Genomic DNA, 19328 nt, shown 5'->3' on the forward strand with positions numbered 1-19328 from the left:
CTGCAATATTTTCCTCCAGGAATATCTTCAATTACGGGAACTGTAAATTTTAGCATTTGAACTCTTTTTGTACTCTTATCAGTATTACCTATTCCCTCATTCTCTTCCACCAATAGTATTGAACAAACCAGCTACATTCTGAGATTACAGAGAAAGTAAGAGACAGACACTGTCTTCAAGGAGCTCACTGTCTAGTGGGAGAGAAAGGAAGTCAGAGAAGTCTGCAGTACAGTGTCATAGCTACCAACCACAACTGAGGTTGGAGTGGGGTCTAACGGAGGTTAGGGAAGAAACACATTGCCTGGGAGCATCTTCCAGGAAGTAACATCTGAACTGGATAGTAGACTGAGATAGTTAAGACTGTGAAGAGGGGTGGTTCTGTCTGAAGGAACTTCAGATGAAGAGGCACAGAAGCCGGAAGGCACAGTCATCTGGGGAAACAGTGCAATCACTGAGTGTTTCAGTTCAGCTACACCCCAGGGCTCCTGTGGAGGCTCAAAGGTATTAGGTAAGGGCTAGGTCAGGAAGTGGTGCATTTGCCTTCCTGAGGAGTTTTGACTTTGTTCTAAATTAGGTGTTGAGAAACTGCTGAAGGATTCGGAAGAGGGGAATGAAGGCTATTTACTTCACTCTGCACTGACACTTCTGCCTGAAATTGCGACCCTCACAGACTCTTGCTTAAGAGGTAGTGCTAACTATGAATGATAGGTGTCACCTGACTAAAATCACAGGTGCTGTGACTGGTAACCCACGAGAAACCCTAGATAAAAGTTAAACCAATGTCTTTGCTACCTAACTGTTCAGAACCTTTCTCATGCTCATGTACATGGAATTACTCCAGAAAGTAAAGATTTACAATCAAATGGAATTAGAAAAATTAATTTTCTGAGGAAAACACACTGAAAACCATAATCTCTAGGAGATCTTTTTAGAAACCTGAATACTTTACCTAGGATTTTTAATTTGGTAACCCCAAGAGAAATGAGAATCCAAAGGGAAACTTTTGCATTTTAAACTTTTAATTTTTCAAGTTTTCACATGAACCCAAGGAGAGAGAATTATTATAATGAATCTCTGTATACCTATCTCCAGATACAGTAAGTGTCAACTTTTTGCTACCCTTTCTTCATTTATCACCCCCTCCTTCACTTTGCTGTGTATTGCTATGTACTTTAAAGCAATTTGCTTCTCAGGAAGCACAAATGTCTGGTAGTCTCACTTTTAGTGATGCAAAGATTGATTCTTGGTTTAGGTGGCTGTTGCCTCATCCCTCTGTTGACAAGTTCCCATCAATCTTTTAGCAAGAGTATTTCATTGGTTGTTGAAAACAATGATTTTTCTCTCTCTGTCATTTAGCTGAAATTGAGGGGAGGCTTTCCTTCATCATCTAGAGTTATTTATTTACTTTTAAAAAGTTATACAAAGCAGCTAGGAAAAATGTAACATTCTCTTTAACTACCATTTTTTTTACAAAAGTGGTTGTTACCGTAGGTAGCTACATCCAATTGCAGAAGAATGTGGTTGTGTTTTGCTAGGATTGTTTATAGTGTGTTATTTCTCTCTCTCTCTCTCTCTCTCTCTCTCTTTGATTGCATCATGAACTTACGGATTTTTATAGATATATATCATTCCATTTTAGTCATTCTTTTGATGCTTAAATTGACCTATCAAAAGCCACTTTTCTTCTGGTTTCTGTGCACTTTTAACATAACCTCCTTAGTCTCTGAAAAATCTTTGCTTTGGGGCCTCTCAAGGTCTCTCAGACTCATCTTATGCATTCTCTGCTCCAAACTGGATTCAGCCATTTTTTCTAAGGATCCCTGGTTCCAACTACTGCAGAAGGATATTCTGAGACCTGCTTCTAGGCATAAGAGAGTACATATCGATTCTAGATGCTCTATGACTGGTCTCAAACTCCTGACCTCAAGTGATCCGCCCACCTTGGCCTCCAAAAGTGCTGGGATTACTGGTGTGAGCCACCGCGTCCGGCCTGCAACCTTTTAAAAAATTGTTAGGCTGGACGCGTTGGCCCATGCCTGTAATCCCAGCACTTTGGGAGGCTGAGGTGGGCAGATCACTTGAGGTCAGTAGTTTGAGACCAGCTTGACCAACATGGTGAAACCTCGTTTCTACTAAAAATACAAAAAAATTAGCCAGGAGTGGTGGTGGGCAACTGTAATCCCAGCTACTCAGGAGGCTGAGGCAGGAGAAACACTTGAACCCAGGAGGCGGAGGTTACAGTGAGCCTAGATCGCACCATTGCACTCCAGCCTGGGTGACAAGAGCAAAACTCTGTCTGTCTGTGTCTCTCTCTCTCTGTCTCTTTCTCTCTCTCTCTCTCTCCCTCTGTGTATATATATACACACACACACACACACGTATATGAAATTAGCTTCGGGTTTAGTGTTTTGTTTCTTTTGGCAAACATAAGAAAATGTGTATGTACCTTTTTATTTCCTGTCTTACACAGAAATAGCATGTTATATTCAGTTTTCTACACTTCTCTTTATTAACTTAACAACATAATCCTGGTATCATTCCATGTCCATACATAGAGCTCTTCCTCATTCATTTTTACAGTTTGCTAGTAATCTGTTCTGTGGATACGGATAGACCATAATTTATTCAGTCAGTGCTCTCTACAAAAACGTTTGTTGTTATTCCTTTCTTTTGCTAATGCTAATAATGCCACAGGAAATAACCCTGTGTTGTATTGTTTTCTAGTGTAACTTTGGGTAGGATTCCTAGAAAAAGGACTGAGTCCAATGATATCTACATACACAATTTTGCTGGATATTTCCAGATACCCCTCTTTGGCGATTGTGCCATTTTGTTAGTATTTCTCCAGCTACAGTCTCCACAGCAGAATATACTGACAACTGAACGGAAACTTAGTGATCTGATGGGTAAAAAAATGGTAACTCAGTGAAGTGTTTTTTTTTTTTTCTTATTTTGAGTGATCTTGGGCATCTTTTGAACTTAAGGGACAGCTGCATATCTTCCTTCTGAAAAATTGTAAGTTTTGAGAAAGAAGAGTTTAATAGAAGAGAGGAGACAGGTAAGTGTGCAAGCATGGCACCTTCAAACTTTCAACTAACACCACCCATCCCCATCATTTACATTGGAGAGAAGGAGGAATATCAGACCCTCACTTCAAAGTGGACTTTTAGTAACCAGGCAACAGATGAAAGTTTCCAAGCCCTGGAGGGTGCCATGCTTAACAAATGAAATCCCTGGGGTCAAATTACCCAATCTCTCCTGATTTTCTTCATCTTAATTCTTCTCTCTCTTTCATAAAATCAAAGAATTTTAAAGCAGCATAGGTCCTTTAAATCTTTAAAATCGAATACCTTTATTTTACAGATAGACCAGAGTGGTGACCGGATGCTTGTTCTCATGATTAATTTCTTGTCTGTTTCCTAGTGCCACACCTTCCTGTCTCCTTCATGACAGGGGTCACTGATGGTAATAAGGAGTGTTGCTTAGCTCTCCTTGACGTAAACAAGGAATAGGAAAGATAAACTTATCCTTTTCCTGGGATAGTAATATTTCCTATTCACACCTTGTTACAAGTTCATACCTCTTAATGTATGCAAACCCTGAAAAGTGCTTCTCTTCCCAATTCTAAGGGCCTAGATGTACCTGCAGTCTCCTTGTGTTTCTCTCATCACATAATTTGTCCCTCATTCAAGAGGAGTGAGTCAATGAAATCTAATTATTTTCAATGCATTATCTCATCCTATTAAATGTGAGGATGTCAGGAAGAACAAAGAACATGTCACTTTCAGCGTTATTAATATAATAAATATAATAGTAACTATGTAGGAAAATCATAGAACCACATATTGTGGGGAATTAAAAATATTGTTATCTAGGAAATGATTATCTAGTTGGGAACGTAAGTTATCTACAGGAAAATATTTTCAGTGCAGTGCAGAGGATGCTTATCATGAATGCTGCCAAGTTAATATTAATGTGAAGCGAAATAAGGGACTGCCAGGTGGACAGTGTAGGCTAAGGAGGCTGTATTTGTATTTCAAATGCAGTTACATGACTTATTTTATCTGTGTGAGACTTCCTTTCTCTTTTGCAAATGGATATTAAACAGCATAACTGACTCATAGTGTCCTATGAAGCTTCAATAAGAAGAATTTACAAGTGCCTTGTAGTGAAAGTTCCATAAATGTTAGCCATACTGTTATGATGGCTGAGAGAAGTTAAAAAAAACATGTGGGGTAGGGGACCTGAGAAAAATTGCTGGATTGAGTCATTAGCAAGTCTCTGGTGACTTTCAAAGGGGCTGTTTCTGCCAACTACAAAGGCAGGAAGGCAAAGTGCAGCAGGTTAAGGGGTAAATAGGCAATAAATACTTGCCATACAGAAATCAATAGAAGCAGAAATCAATAGAGCTAAGAAAGTTCATCCATTTGAGAGACTGGAAGGTGAAAATGAAATAAGTAAAATAGTAATATGATAAAACATGTTTTTTTCCTTATTTAAGGAACGAGTAAAGTAACCCTGCAGAGCAGAAGACATTTAACCTACAGGGGTGGAAGAGCAGGGTTTGGCGAGACTGAGAGAGCTTTAGGTTAATGCCACAGGAGTCCTGAGTGAAAGGGGAAAGAGGCCCATTCTTGAGAGAGCAGCACACCATCAGATTCATATCCCGCTGGATTAAGGGCATTTTCTTACTAGACAAACTACCTTTCTATTATATCCAAAGTTAAGGGACCACAGAGAATTATATGACCCCAACTAAAGGTTGCAGCAAGCTGTGGCATTAACGAATTGAGTCTCAGGACCTTGAAATGTGTTTAGCTGTCATTTGAACAAATGGTCTTAAGTACAGATTAGGCACTGTATGGTCTGCTGCAAGGAATGTAACTGGCATCTCTGTATTCATTGAGGATTTCAGTAGGAAAGAACTAAGAACTATGAAAAGTATCAAATGTGACTATGCCAACATAAATAGACACATTAAGTAACTAGATTTGAAATAATCTGTTTTGTTTCTGGCTTTAATGTAAAAACTGACCTCAGATATAGACTCCTATGTTTAATCTTCAGAAACATTTTTCTGTCCTTACAAAGAGATTGAGAAGTTTGGGTGATCATTTTATTTAATGTCAAAGTCCTATTTTAAAAGCAATTATAAAATAGAGTAGCAAGCAGATGTCCATTCTTTCAGTCTGCTATGATGAATCAAAACAAATCTATCATAACAATTGTATTAAACTATGTAATCTGCTCAGTGAAGCAAGTAAGATAAACCAACATAAACAATATCCAGAAGGTAGTGATTTCAGTAGTTATAATGAACGTGTTATAATAGTCTCTCATGGCTAAAAATGTGAGGTTCTTGGAATCATATCACAGATATAATTCCAGTTTATCAATGAAGACTTTTTCAACTTCTCTGATTCTCAGTTTCCTCATCTCTGAGATGTAAATAATAACCCCCAGGATTAGTGATACAAAGAATATGAATACAAAGTGGCTAACACAGTACACACCACATTACTTCTTAAAAACTGCTATAGATGCTTAAAACTGTTTTGCTTACTTGTTCTCTAAATTTTAATCTCAACTCAATCTGAGGGTGTGAATTCCATGAAAAGGCATCCAAAACCACTTATGAAAAATGCTTTATGTTGGTATATCCTTGAGGACAGACACTACCTGCCAACAAATCCAAAGCCAGTTTTCTCTCCTACTTTTGGATGGGTGACTATTTCTCTGGTTAAATATTAGACAAAGGCTGTGAACGGTGGCTCATGCCTGTGATCCCAGCACTTTGGAAGGCCGAAGTGGGCAGATCACCAGAGGTCAGGAGTTCAAGACAAGCCTGGCCAACATGGTGAAATCCTGTCTCAAAAAAAAAAGAAAAAAAAAAAAGAAAAATTAACTGGGCAGAATGATAGGTGCCTGTAATCCCAGCTACCCTGTCTCAAAAATAAATAAATAAATAAATAAATAAATAAGCAACCTGGGCAGGATGATGAGTGTCTGTAATCCCAGCTACTTGAGAGGCCGAGGAAGGAGAATCGCTTGAACCTGGGAGGTGGTTTCAGTGAGCCAACGTTGTGCCATTGCACTCCAGCCTGGGTGACAGAGAAAGACTCCATCTCAAAAAACAAACAAACAAAAAATTAGACCACCTAGCTGGAGTAGTTGGCTTACATCTAATTTTTTTAAGCCTTTAAAAAGCCATCATACCCAGGAAGCTTCACTTAGGAACTGAGACAGGGGAGAGGAAGATTTCCATCCCCCTAATTTATTCACACACTAAATGGCCTGGGAGTTCACATGGCTAAGAGTGTGACTTGCCTTTTTCTTGTCTGAGCACACATATTTGAACTGGGCTGTAATTATGAGAAAATACCATCTTGGGTGCCTTGGCTGGCAAAAAAAAGACAAAAAACAGGATTGGAAACACTCAGCAATTGGACTCACACCCAGAAAAGTCATTTTGTGCACACCCTTGCTTTAAATAAAAAGCATGTTTCAAATGTTATAGACAGACATATCCACTGAAAGATAAAAAAAAAAAAAAAAGCAAGACTTAAAATTTCTTGTAGGTCCTTTCAAGTATGCCTGAGTGTTTATTCTAAGTCGCTTATGTTATAATTAAAGCCTTACCTTCAAATATTTTCTCTGATTTCCTAAAATGATTTTGCTGTATTTTCCTGCCTCCCTGAGTAGATCTCTGCCTTAGAAAACTAATCTGCCAAAAGGCGTTCCTGTGGAGATATACTGCCAAGGCAGGAAAAAAAAAAGTAGTAAACATTAGAGGCATTTTTACTGCTAAAGCCCCAGAAGCAACAATCTTATCTCTAAGTCTGTAACATAAGCACATTAATCTGATTTGCATGTCATCTAAACAGAGAATGGGTTTGGAGAGCTCTGTATCATCTCAAGTGAAAATTAGATTAGCAATGTGGTTTAATGTTGGCCAATAAAGAGAGGAGAAAGTATGTTTAAATAATTTTAAATGTAAAAGAGTAAAATAAATGGAAAATGTACAGTTCTTTAAATAAAAAGTAGCTACTGTTCTATCACAATGATATGATACATTATAAAAGTATACAGTCTAACTTGATAAAGGAATAGGGGTTGAGTCTATTTTTCTGAAACGGAATATAACTTTGGATCTTAAACACTCTCATGGATCTATAACAGCCATGAAAATATTCGTTGGTCACTGTACCTAGGGCTTAAAATAAGTTAAGGAAGTGGATGACTGATGAAATCCCCACACATTTTACCTTGTGGTATGCTTTCTTACATGTTTAATTTATATAGAGCCCTTTGAGGAATATTGACTGTGTTTTCCAGAGACACATTTTTGAGTTCATCATGTCTTTTATCAATGTTATCATTTAAGAAAGCGGTATTACTATTACATCAATATTTTATAAAAACATAAGTCATTTCTAGTGACAAAAAGGACTTTAGTTACTAAACCTGAGCTTCATTTTGATTTTATTTTTCTGAGAAACGCTTAGTATTACATCGAGTTTCAAGTAGATTTTTTTCACATGTTAACATCTCTCAGAAAGATCATTTTTTATCATGTTCCAGATTGATTTCCACCATCAACACCCTTACCTCTCCCCACCTGAAAATAAAATATGAAATATAACAAGTAAATTGCAATCTACTTTGGTAAATAAAATGAATTTAACGATAAAGAACAAATAGGCTCAGGGCCCCAGTTCACTTGTTCAAAGAGGGAAGACACTAGGGTAAAGTCATACTTCCTTTAATTACATAGCTTCAGCGTCACTTCTGCTTCATTTCGTTGCTGAAGGCAGTTGTAAAGTTCTGCCCAGCTTGAAGGGAAGAAAAAATAGACTCTGCCTTTCAATGAAGGACTGTCAATATAACACTGTAAGAAATGCACATGGGACAGGTTATATATTCATTCACTCTTTTTTGAACAATACAATGTCCGATCCCGGGGCTCCCCGCTAGTTGGGTAGAACATAGGCTAAATTTAAGCCCTCACTTCCCTCCTTGGCTATCACCCTTGCACAGTGAACAACCTTCATAATCATACATGAAGGCCTTACTTAACGGGTCAAAGAGACCTTTGATATTACTTATGCCTCTCTTTACTTATGTGACTTGAGAAAGTTATCTGAATATTCTTTATCTAAATTTTCATATGATATTGCGGTGAAAATTAAATGAGACAATACTTTTAATGTGAATAACACAATGCTCAATATGAGTTTTCTCTTATCCTTGTGTGAACAAATCCATTAGATTTAACCATATGAAATTGCCATATTTGAAGGTAAAAAATGGTTAAATATAGGCAATTTCACTAGATTTCCCAACATAATAAATTTTTATTGATAAATCATAAAACAGCATTTTATTCTGTTAAACCATAAAAGATCCTCAACTTGCATAGAAAATATGTCTTAAGCTATTTCTGATTTTAAATACAGATAACTTATGGACTTAATACTAGAAAACCAAATAAATCCTGTGATTGGAAGAATTGCCCAATTGCCTTTTTTACTATTTGACTTTGGTTCCCCAATTTATTGTTAGTATAGGATGACTCAAAAACTCATAAGCATATGAAAGCCTCTTCTATTGTTGTCATGTTTTTAATTGGACTAAGATTAATAATTTGCATGTTGGAGGCTGGGCGCGGTGACTCACACCTGTAATCCCAGTACTTTGGAAGGCCGAGGCAGGTGGATCACGAGGTCAGGAGATCGAGACTATCCTGGCCAACATGGTGAAACCCCATCTCTACTAAAAATACAAAAAATTAGCCGGGCGTGGTGGCGGGTGCCTGTTGTCCCAGCTACTCGGGAGTCCAAGGCAGGAGAATCGCTTGAACCTGGGAGGTGGAGGTTGCAGTGAGCTGAGATCGCACCATGGCACTCCAGCCTGGCGACAGAGTAGATCTGTTGCCAGATCTACTGCGTCTCAAAAAATATATATATGTTTAAAATATATATATATATATTTATAATTATAATATTATTATTATTTGCACGTTGGCTGGATAAAGGGATAATATTTACTACTTTTTTTCCTCATATCTTTTTTCCCCTCAAATGTAAGTTTTCAAACTGCCTACTCTTCTTTTATTAAAGCTCATCCCTTCTCTGCGTTCTTTTGAGATCTGCTTCTCAATGTCTAAAAAGTCCATTGTTAGCTCAAATTTCCCCCCTCTGGGCATCAAGATTAGAACCCATATCTTCAGCAATGACAGAACAACCCATTAATCTGTTGTATCCCCCTGGCTCTCTGCCCAGTTTTGCACATTCAGAATGATTTACTGTATTGAAATTTTCCACATTATTCAGCATTGGCAATCCATCATCTGAGCAAATTATATATCTAGCCTCCCATCAGTCCAAATGTGTTTAGATAATGAAGCTTCTCCAAAGCTTCAGTCATCCTAAAACTGTGTTATAGAAAGGTGCATAATTCACAAAGTCATTGGAAATGTATTATAAAGGCAGGAAGTTTCTCCTTCCTGAAAATTTTTTTTATGTGCTAGAGAAATAAATAAAATATAAAGTCAATTAAGTTACTTCCTTCAAAAGGAGTAAGAAAAAAATAGAAGTGTGGAAAAATGAAGAAATAAGAAAGAATTTTATATTTTATTCTTACCTGACACTTTGGCATGTTTCTATTTACATTAAAACCTTATTAATTGCTTAAAGGGTTATCTTTTGTTGTTGCATTGATATGTGACCCATAGTCAATAAACAAAAGAAAATGACAGAAAATGACGCTGATGTATTTAGGGACAGACAGATCCTATCTGAAAGTTCAGTCTATTATGGCCAGTTATTGGTGAGATTTGTCATCCCTGTGGTTCTGTCTCTCAACACTATTTCCCACAAAGCATTCTCAATACTTAGATTTTAAAAACTGAACATTAGTGATTTTCATCGGTTATATTTAGAGTGATCTTTTATTCCGGTCTACTCAGAATGCTGTAGTTTATACCTGCTGTCCTGTAGCCTGTCTGGTTATTGCCCAAGTCCATCTCAAAAGTATTCTGGTATGGACAATGACATATAAAATCCCTCTCTCTTTAAAAATTATGTTACCCTCTTCTTGTTATGAAGCCCAAAAAAAGAGACAGACCCATTCATAACCAAAATAGATTAGATCCCTCCAATTAAATAGATCTCTCTCTCTCTTTGTATTGTTAGTGGAGAATTATAAAGAACAATAAGTTGGACATAAGTGTAGAGGATTTGTATAATATTTTAACAATTTACTCAAATTTACTCAAATTTAGTAATGAAGGGGTCAAGAGGTAATGTTTTCATTCCTTTGACAAGACTAAGATACAGGAATGAATAATGCAGATCACAGTTCAATTAGTCACTGAACCCTTCAGTTACAGCGTTTCCTCTCTCTCAACTGCTGATTTGTTGTTTCCATCATCTCTCTAATAACCCCAGCAAGTGACCTCCCACCTCTATTTGAACATTGCTCCTCCCATGCAAAACCTAAACCACCTCTGAAATCCTCCTAGACAGGCCTACCACTTAATACAGAAGCTTCTCAACTTAAAACAGAGCTACGTCCTGATAAACCCATTGTAAGTTGAAAATATCCTGTCAAAAATGGGCATTTAGTATATATGATGGGATGTGAAAACACAACACACAATATCCACAAAGTGCCAGCAACAGAATACACTGTAGAATACTAGCTGCTTACCCTCCTGATCATAGGACTAACTGACAGCTGTGGCTTACTGCCACTCCCCAGCATTGCAAGAGTATTGTACCACATATTACTAGCTCAGGAAAAGATCAGAATTCAACATTTGAAGTACAGTTTCACTTTCGCATCATCATGAAATTGAAAAATCCTAAGTCAAGCCATCCTAAGTTGCGGACTGGACTGTCTGTATGTTCTTTCTTGTGTTGAACAGAAATCCATTTCCACATAACTTCTATTTGTAATTACAGATTCTACATTGTAGTCTCTTTCTTTATAAAGCAAGCCTTAGAAGTTTGAAGTATTCAGTCATATTCTTCAAGAGTTTCTCTTCCTGCTTAAACATCTCCTTGTGACTTTTAAAAAATCTTCCAATTGTTCTATTTTTTTCAGTACCTCTGGATAAGATTCGGTTTGTTAATATTTCATTTATAATGTGGTTCTCAGATCTATAGATTGTTTTATGAAGTTTATGTGATATATTTGTTCCCTCCATTTAGCAAAGTTGGTGTGACATATAAAAAGAAATAATAAATAATACATATTTAATATTTATATTCTAGCATCTATGCTAAGAATTTCATATTCATTGTTAGTCAAAACTAACTCTAAGAAGTAGTTACAGCAATTTTCCTATTATACAAAAGAGGAAATTGAGCTCAAGAAAATTAGGTAAAATGCGGCCGGGCGCGGTGGCTCAAGCCTGTAATCCCAGCACTTTGAGAGGCCTAGACGGGCGGATCACGAGGTCAGGAGATCGAGACCATCCTGGCTAACACGGTGAAACCCCGTCTCTACTAAAAAAAATAAAAAAAACTAGCCGGGCGAGGTGGCGGGCGCCTGTAGTCCCAGCTACTTGGGAGGCTGAGGCAGGAGAATGGCGTAAACCTGGGACGCAGAGCTTGCAGTGAGCTGAGATCCGGCCACTGCACTCCAGCCTGAGCGACAGAGCAAGACTCCGTCTCAAAAAAAAAAAAAAGAAAATTAGGTAAAATGCAAGAGATCTCTCATGTAAGAAGGTAAGTGGAATATAGAACACAAATCTAGATCTGCCTGATCCCAAAGCCTGCTCTTCACCATCTTAACCTTCTACATGTGTGTTTTTTTCAGACTACATATGTTTCCATTAAGTTCTTTACTATTAGAATCATTGGGTTTTGGGGGGTTTTGTTTTTCAATCTTGTTGGGATTTTTCAAAGTTAATTCTTTCACCCTGCATATTGGGTATCTCTTGTAACTTTTTAACATCTATGCATATGTTCAATTTGCTGATAATACTCCTATCCAAATCCTTCATGAGAATATGCAACAGCACAGGGCTGGAAAAGGGGGTCAGAGTCAGATTGCTAGAGATTTCCCTGCATACTGGTATTGATAAACACCTTGTGTATATACCAGCTTGTATTTAATTGAGTTATTGTGGTTTGGTCTATGTATCATCTTATTTATTTTAAATATATTATTTTAGAAAACTTTAGTAACATACTCATACTGCTGTGGTTTGAATATGTCCCCCAAATTTTGTGTGCTGCAGACTTAATCCCCATATGTTGATCATGTTTAGAGGTAGGGCCTTTGGGAGGTAACTAGAATTAGATAAGATTATCAGGGTGGGGCCCCCATAATTGGACTGCTGGCTTTGAGAAGAAGAAAGGTCTGACAAGCAAGCATTCGTAGGCTCATTGCCCAGAGCCACCTGAGGACTCTGCTTCCTGTATTCTGCTGCAGTGCCCCTCAGGTGCCCCACCTCGATAGGCCCCAGGTGTGGCTTAACCTACCACTTCATAAGGTAAAAGCTGTAAACTTTAGCAGCATCTATGTGTGCCAATTCTGCAGCCACAAAGTATGCAGGAGCTGTGGGGATATGGTTTCCTCCACCTAGATTTCAAAGCATATCACAAACAGCCTGGGCTCTCAGACAGAGACCTGTCACAGGGGTGGATCCACTGCACAGAACTACTAGGGCAATGCAGATTAGAAATATGAGGTCAGAGATGAAACAGCCCCTACTATGACAATGCATAGTAGAGCCACAGAGGCAAGGCCACCCACACGACTCCAGAAAGATAGAATGAAGTGGGGCTGGAAGAAAAGAGGGCTGATAGTATAATTCTAAGAAAAAAAAATTAGTAACATGCAGAAGAATTGGAGTAATGAGGAAGAAAAAACAGAGGAGAAAGAGAGAAGTTGTCAGAGAAGTTGAAGCATCGAAAAAGGAAAACTTATGAGTCAATTTTGACAGGACCTTTTGAGCATTGCTTCCTAAGTATTCTCACAGCTTTTCCCTTCCATTTCTTAAACTAATGAAACAGTTGAAACCTTACATTCCAATGTATGTTTTTTGTAATACTTATACAGGCAAAAATGAATTAATAGAGAATACATTTGAACTCGTATGTTAATGTTGTCTTATATTTTCAATATTAGCTACTGGTATTTTTAGTTGTATCTAGCTTTTCTCATTTTAAAAATTAAGTTTTTCAAAATAAATTTGTAATTATAACACCCTTATGAAAATATACCCCCCAAAAGAAAAAATAAATGCAAACACAACAAAGAAATAAAATTAATTTTGATAAATTCATATATTTTTAGGGCACTTCCACTGAAATATCCAGAAAATATCTTTGGGGTCTGGGGGAAATCTCAGTCGTGATAGATTAGGGACAGGTCTGAAATTTCAGTGTCTGAAATCACAGATGATTTTATTGTAAGAAACTTGAGACCCTTATCCAATAGTGAGTTCAAATTTTCATTAAAGTCAGGAAACATTTTGATAAAAACAATATTACACAGAAGTTCAAAGCGATGATTACATAAACAACTAGCTCTAGCTATGTCCCATACAGACTGAACTATGAGCCCTGCAGTTAAATGGTGAGTTTCCAATATGCCACAGCTGCAAGTGCTGCTGGCAAAGCAACTCCCTTTGTGTGTAGTTGCATCTACTGGCAATTCTTGAACTGCTGGAAACAAGGGATTACAGCTGAGCAGAAGCCAATGCTTTGGCATGGTAGAGTGATTATAGAAATGGTGCTGCCAATTAAAGTATGGTAGCACACAACTTCGGATCCTCTGTGGAATGTGGCTTACGGGAAAGGATTTAAGGATTGAGAAATGGACTGGAAAAAAAGGGAAGGTTTTAAGTTTGGTTCTGTGCCATCCTTATGTGATGTCAATTCCTTTTTTTTTTCACATGGCATTCCCAGCTGGTGAGAGACCGGAAAGCATTAATCTCTAAAATGAACAGTCTTTACATAGCAGTAGCCTCCACATAAATCACGAAGTCGACTCTTAGAAAACATAAAGCTATTTTCAGAAAGGTCACAGTAAAATGTAGCCATCATTACATGAAGAAAACAATCACATAAGATATTCTAAGCAAACTAAGGGATTTTTTTTTTTTGCCTGTAGTAATAAATATTTCATTGAGTTGTCATACATCATGGACAAACTATTAGTTTATTTAGTGAAACAAACTATAGTAGAAGTATCATGTCATTGTGTCAGAATCATGTTAGTGTGATTTTCATCTGTCACTTACTTTGAACCTTGGTTTATGTATCTGTCAAGTGACACTAATAATATGGCACACGATTGCTGAGAACATTAGGAAAAAATGTATGAAATGCCTAGTAAGTTATGTGGCACGTAGGGAGGTCCCAATAAATGAGAGGGGTGGTGAGGAAATGAAGAGCGTGTAGAGGAAAAAGAAAAACTTGGGAGATAAGTAATATCTATGTGCCTATCTAATTAGTATGCCTAAGAATAATATGATAGTTTCATTCTTTCTTTTTTTTTCTCCTTTCTCCTCCTCTTCCTCCCGCTCCTCCTCCCCCTCCTCCTCCTCTTGTTCTTCAAGACTGTAAAATTTTGAAAATATAGAAATGTTTTTGAGTAAGTTGTCATGAAGAAGGTACTTTAGATGAAATTTTGATGATTCTAATAAGCAGAGATTGGGAGAAAAATATTGCAGATCATGAAAAGAACAAAGCCTATGCACTGAATCAGAAAAATCAAGGCATAGAAGAGAATGAATGGTAAACGTGTAGAGCACAGATCGATAATTAGCCTGGAAGGAAGACGACTGAAAACTCCAGAGAAGTCAAAAGATGAAGAAAAGGCTTGATATAATTTAGTAAACAAAATGTAAGAAGGCAGAAAAGGTTTTGGGGTAGGAAAACTCAATATGATACCATAGGGAAAATTTTGTTTGGCCAGAGTGCGAAGAAGGGATTACAAGAGATTCTGAAAGCAGGCAGGGATATTTATAATGATAAATCCTATCAAGGCCAAAACTCACATCATAATCGTGATACCTTTGCCAAACCATTGAAATCACATTCATAAAAAAAGAAAGGAAAATACAGATATTCATGCTAGCAATTGAAAGTTAATTTTTTGTTTATAAAAAAGCATTTAGACATTAAATGTAAATCTCAATAAATTTAATGTCTATATGCTTTTTTTCTAAACGACCTGGATTTCTATGTATGTGTGTGGGGTTTATTTGGGGTTTGGGGTGTTTTTTGTTTGTTTGTTTACTGCTTGTTTATTTTGTTTTGTTTTGATTTTTAAGGTATAAGGAGATAAGTACTGACCTGTCTTCACATAGGTATCCCTTTGTTTTTTTCCTTTAGTTTGTGACTCTCAAATATTAGGGTGCTTAAAATTACTGTAGAGAGTTTTATATGCAATCCCATGCACATTTTATAGGAGACTTCAGGAATTTTCAAGGATGGTTTTGACTATCAGCAGTTTTCAGCACCCTGTCTTGATACTACAATTGCTAATAAGTTTATTTTTTTATTCTTTTATTCTATATAAGTTGCTACTCTCATGCTTGAAAAAAGCTCAAAAAATATTTGAAAATTTTATGTTTACCTTGTTGGATAATTTGTAAGTTATAGATGAGTTTGTATTTGGGATTCTAAGTGTGTTATCCCACTACTCCATAAATGTTAATTAGTTGTTTTATAAAAAGAATCACCTTTTCTTATGCGAATGAGTGATATAAATGCAAAGCAGTCCTCTCAGGTTAGAGAAGTGACATGATACAGTAGCTTAGTGTCACTGAAGATATAGGAATTTAAAAATAATGGATTCACTCTGACCTAAAAAGAAAATGAAAAATAACTGACATTACAGTCTTGCCACATGTCTTTGGTCACATAAACATTAGATTTCCTGCTTGATACTGAAACTTACCATTTAACAGAAATGGGTGTTAAAGCAAATTAGTATAGATGAACATTGTGATTTTTTTTTTTTTTTGGTTATTGTTGTTTTTTAAGGAGACTGGCAAAAGACTAATTCTTAGTATAGCAAGTTTGAAAACACGAGTTATTTTGTTACATCCTGTTGTTTTTGTGCAATTCACTGACAGTTTAGCATTGATACCCACTGCTGGCCTTATGTTCTCACATCTGCTGTGTAAAGAAAACATTTTTCCCTTAAAGTAGCATCCACCAACCATACTAATTGTCTTCACTTTTGGTTCATGTTAAGCATTAGATGAGCAATTTGTCTTTCAAGGCATGTAAATGAAATCATTTGACTAATGCAATGGCTTTCTTTTCAATAGGATTCAAAGAGTTTGTAGCTCTAGGACATTGAGATCACCTTCCATCTGAATACTTGCTTCTATTAAATCTAACCCAAACTGAATTTATACAATGCTAAATGAAGCAGCTGAAATGCAAAAAGATCCATCAATTGACTCTTCTGTCTACATGACACCAATGTGACTGTTTAGAATAAAAGTTATTTATTGCTCATTTGTATGTCCTATAGACACCATTATCAAGACACATCTATGACTTTCCCTTAAGCACTTTTATATTTCAGTCTCCTGAGAACTACACATTTAGAACACTTCTGAATTATTTTCATTGCCATTTCTCATTTGACTCATAAACTATTTTAAGTGTCTTTTTTCATTTACAAATATGTAAGAATATTCTTATTACCTTGTTATTGATATCCAGCTTAATTCTGCTGTGTTAGGATACTACATCAAATATGACTCTGGCCTGTGAAATGTTTTGAGACTTTATGAAACAGAAGACAGTCACTTATGGTAGATATCTATATACTTTTGGGTTAAAAAAGTGAATTGTGCAATTATTAGCTACAGTGTTCCATATTTGTACACTAGATCTGATTTGTTAATTGTGTTGTTTAAATCTTCCATGTCGAAGATTCTAAAAGATCTTCCAAGTCTTTTGTTGTTGCTGTTAAGCTGTTTTGTTGAAATAGATGTGTTCTAGATGTGTTCATATCCCTAACCATTTATTTCCTTTTCCCCATCCCCATGTTTCTGGCTCTTGTTTATATGTATTTTAATTTGCATATTTTAAAGGCAGCAAGATGGTATGATTATTGTTTTATATAATCAGTATTCATTTAGATTTATGTTTATGTTTACTTTGTCCTTTTTTGTTCTTTACTAATTCTATCGTTTCTCTCCTTACATCGGAGATAATTTTCTTTTGCTTAAAGAACTGTTCATAGCTTTTCTTTTAATGTAGGTTTATGGTTGACAAATTCTCTTTGGTTTTCCTTTTCTAGGAATATCTTAATTTTGCCTTAATTTTTTGAAGGATATTTTCACATGATGGCAGTTTTCTTTTTAGCGCTTTAAATATGTCACTCATTTGTCTTGATATATATTCATTACTGCTGAAAAGGCAGCTGTCACTCATTTGCAGTTGTAATGATCATGTATCTCTTCCTTTGGTTACTTTTAAGATTTTATTTTGTATTCTTTGGTTCTCACAACTTTTTAGATGATAGGATTAGGTATGGATTTCTTTGTATTTACCCTACTTTCGTTTATATAACTTTTGGCATCATTGACCAAGAGGCATCCCTCAGTTTAGGAGATTCTTGACTAATATTTCTATTAATATTGCCTTTGTCCTATACTTATAGATTCTAATTTTACTGCCTAAGAGTCCTTCACCACATTCAAATGTCTCATTTCTTTTTGAATGTTTCAGATTGTTTTCTCTACTCTTCAATCTGCATATCATGTATTGACCTATATTTCAGTTCATTAATCACCTCTTTTGCTTTTTATAATTCTGCTAGCAAAACTCTCTATCAAATATATGATTTCAGATGTCCCTTTTTTTTGCCTATAATTTTCATTTGATTCTTTTTATAGATACTACTTTGCTGGTAAAATTCTTTGTTATTTATGTTCTTGCTAATAATCGTTATTTTAAAAACCTGTTTCTGATTATGATATCTAGGTTACTTGGGGGTCTGACTTGATTTTTTTTTTTTATCATGATTTTTTGTCATTCGCTTCTGTCTGTTGGCCACTTTTCATTGAATGGATGTAGAATTATGGAAGTTCTGGATTTTATCTTTCCAGAAAAGATTTGCTTTCCTTTTGATAGACTGTTAAAGCAGGATCAGATTACCTTGATGCAATTTTATTTTGAGATTGTTCAAGTTCATTCCCTGTGAGGTATAGTTTATGTCTGTTTTGCCCTTCATACTAGACTATAGCCCATGGAGGGTTTTGGTTAAATGCCAGTGCTATTGTCCACAGCTTCTACTCTTGGGTGGCCTTTGGTACTGCTTAGCTTCTAGCCTTGGAGCAGCCACTTTTTGTTTGGCTTGTTTATTTCTTTCTCCATAAATCTTTGGAATCCGCAAATTATTATTTTTTTCTTTTTGGCGGCGGGGGAGATGGAGTCTCACTCTGTCGCCCACACTGGAGCACAGGGGTACAATCTAGGAATCAGCAAATTGTTTGAAGGTAAAAATCAATAAAGAATACCACTACAGTAGTCCCTGCCTTATGTATGGGGGTATGTTCCAGGACCCCCGGGGAATGCCTGAAACCTTGGAAAGTATTGAACCTGATAGCTATCAATTGAAACATGTTCCACTTCATGTCTCACCCCAAAATTTAATGCCTTTCCATTTTAACTAAGCACTTACCACGCACTGTGGCCCTAACTTTTGCAGTTTGAGGTGTGACAGCAAAACTGGCATGAATTTCTTTATACCTCTTCACAATTTCACAGATAGATTTGTACTTATGGTTGATCTTAGTAACCTCAGTATATGATATCTTTTCTTTCCTTATTGAGAATTCTCACTGCTTCACTTTAAGGAAGCACTGTACAGCTTCTGTTTGGCATATCCAAATCACAGCATCACTACTCTTGCATTTTGAGGCCATGATTCGGTATAATAAGAGTAACTTGAGTCCAAGCACTGCGATGCTGTGATAACCTGACAACCCAGTCAGCTACTAAGTGACTAACAGGTAAATAGTGTCTACAGTGTGAATAATGCTGAACAAAGGGAAGATTCACTTTCTGGGCAGGACAGAGCTAGAAGTTGTGAGATTTCATCAGCTACTCAGAATAATGTGAAAATTTTAAATCTTATGAATTGTTTATTTCTGAAATTTTCAATTTAATATTTTTGGATCTTGCTTGACCACAGGTAACGGAAACCCAATAAAACAAAACCGAAGGCCTGGCACAGTGGCTCACGCCTATCTGTAATCCCAGCACTTTGGGAGGCCAAGGTGGGCGGATCACATAAGGTTGGGAGTTTGAGACCAGCCTGACCAACATGGAGAAACCCCG

At 36.5% G+C, this 19328-nt stretch overlaps 1 long non-coding RNA gene across 1 annotated transcript in view; it reads left to right on the top strand.

Annotated features, from left to right (window-relative positions):
* The window catches only part of LOC105552222, a 199930-nt gene that overhangs the window by 47214 nt on the left and 133388 nt on the right, over positions 1 to 19328 (top strand). The window contains exon 2 of the long non-coding RNA XR_001007966.1: positions 7582 to 7665. This is a non-coding gene — a long non-coding RNA (uncharacterized LOC105552222). The remainder of the gene's footprint in view (positions 1 to 7581; positions 7666 to 19328) is intronic.

Source organism: Mandrillus leucophaeus, unplaced genomic scaffold (assembly GCF_000951045.1).
Source record: "Mandrillus leucophaeus isolate KB7577 unplaced genomic scaffold, Mleu.le_1.0 Scaffold115, whole genome shotgun sequence".
In the NCBI taxonomy this organism is placed as follows: domain Eukaryota; kingdom Metazoa; phylum Chordata; class Mammalia; order Primates; family Cercopithecidae; genus Mandrillus; species Mandrillus leucophaeus.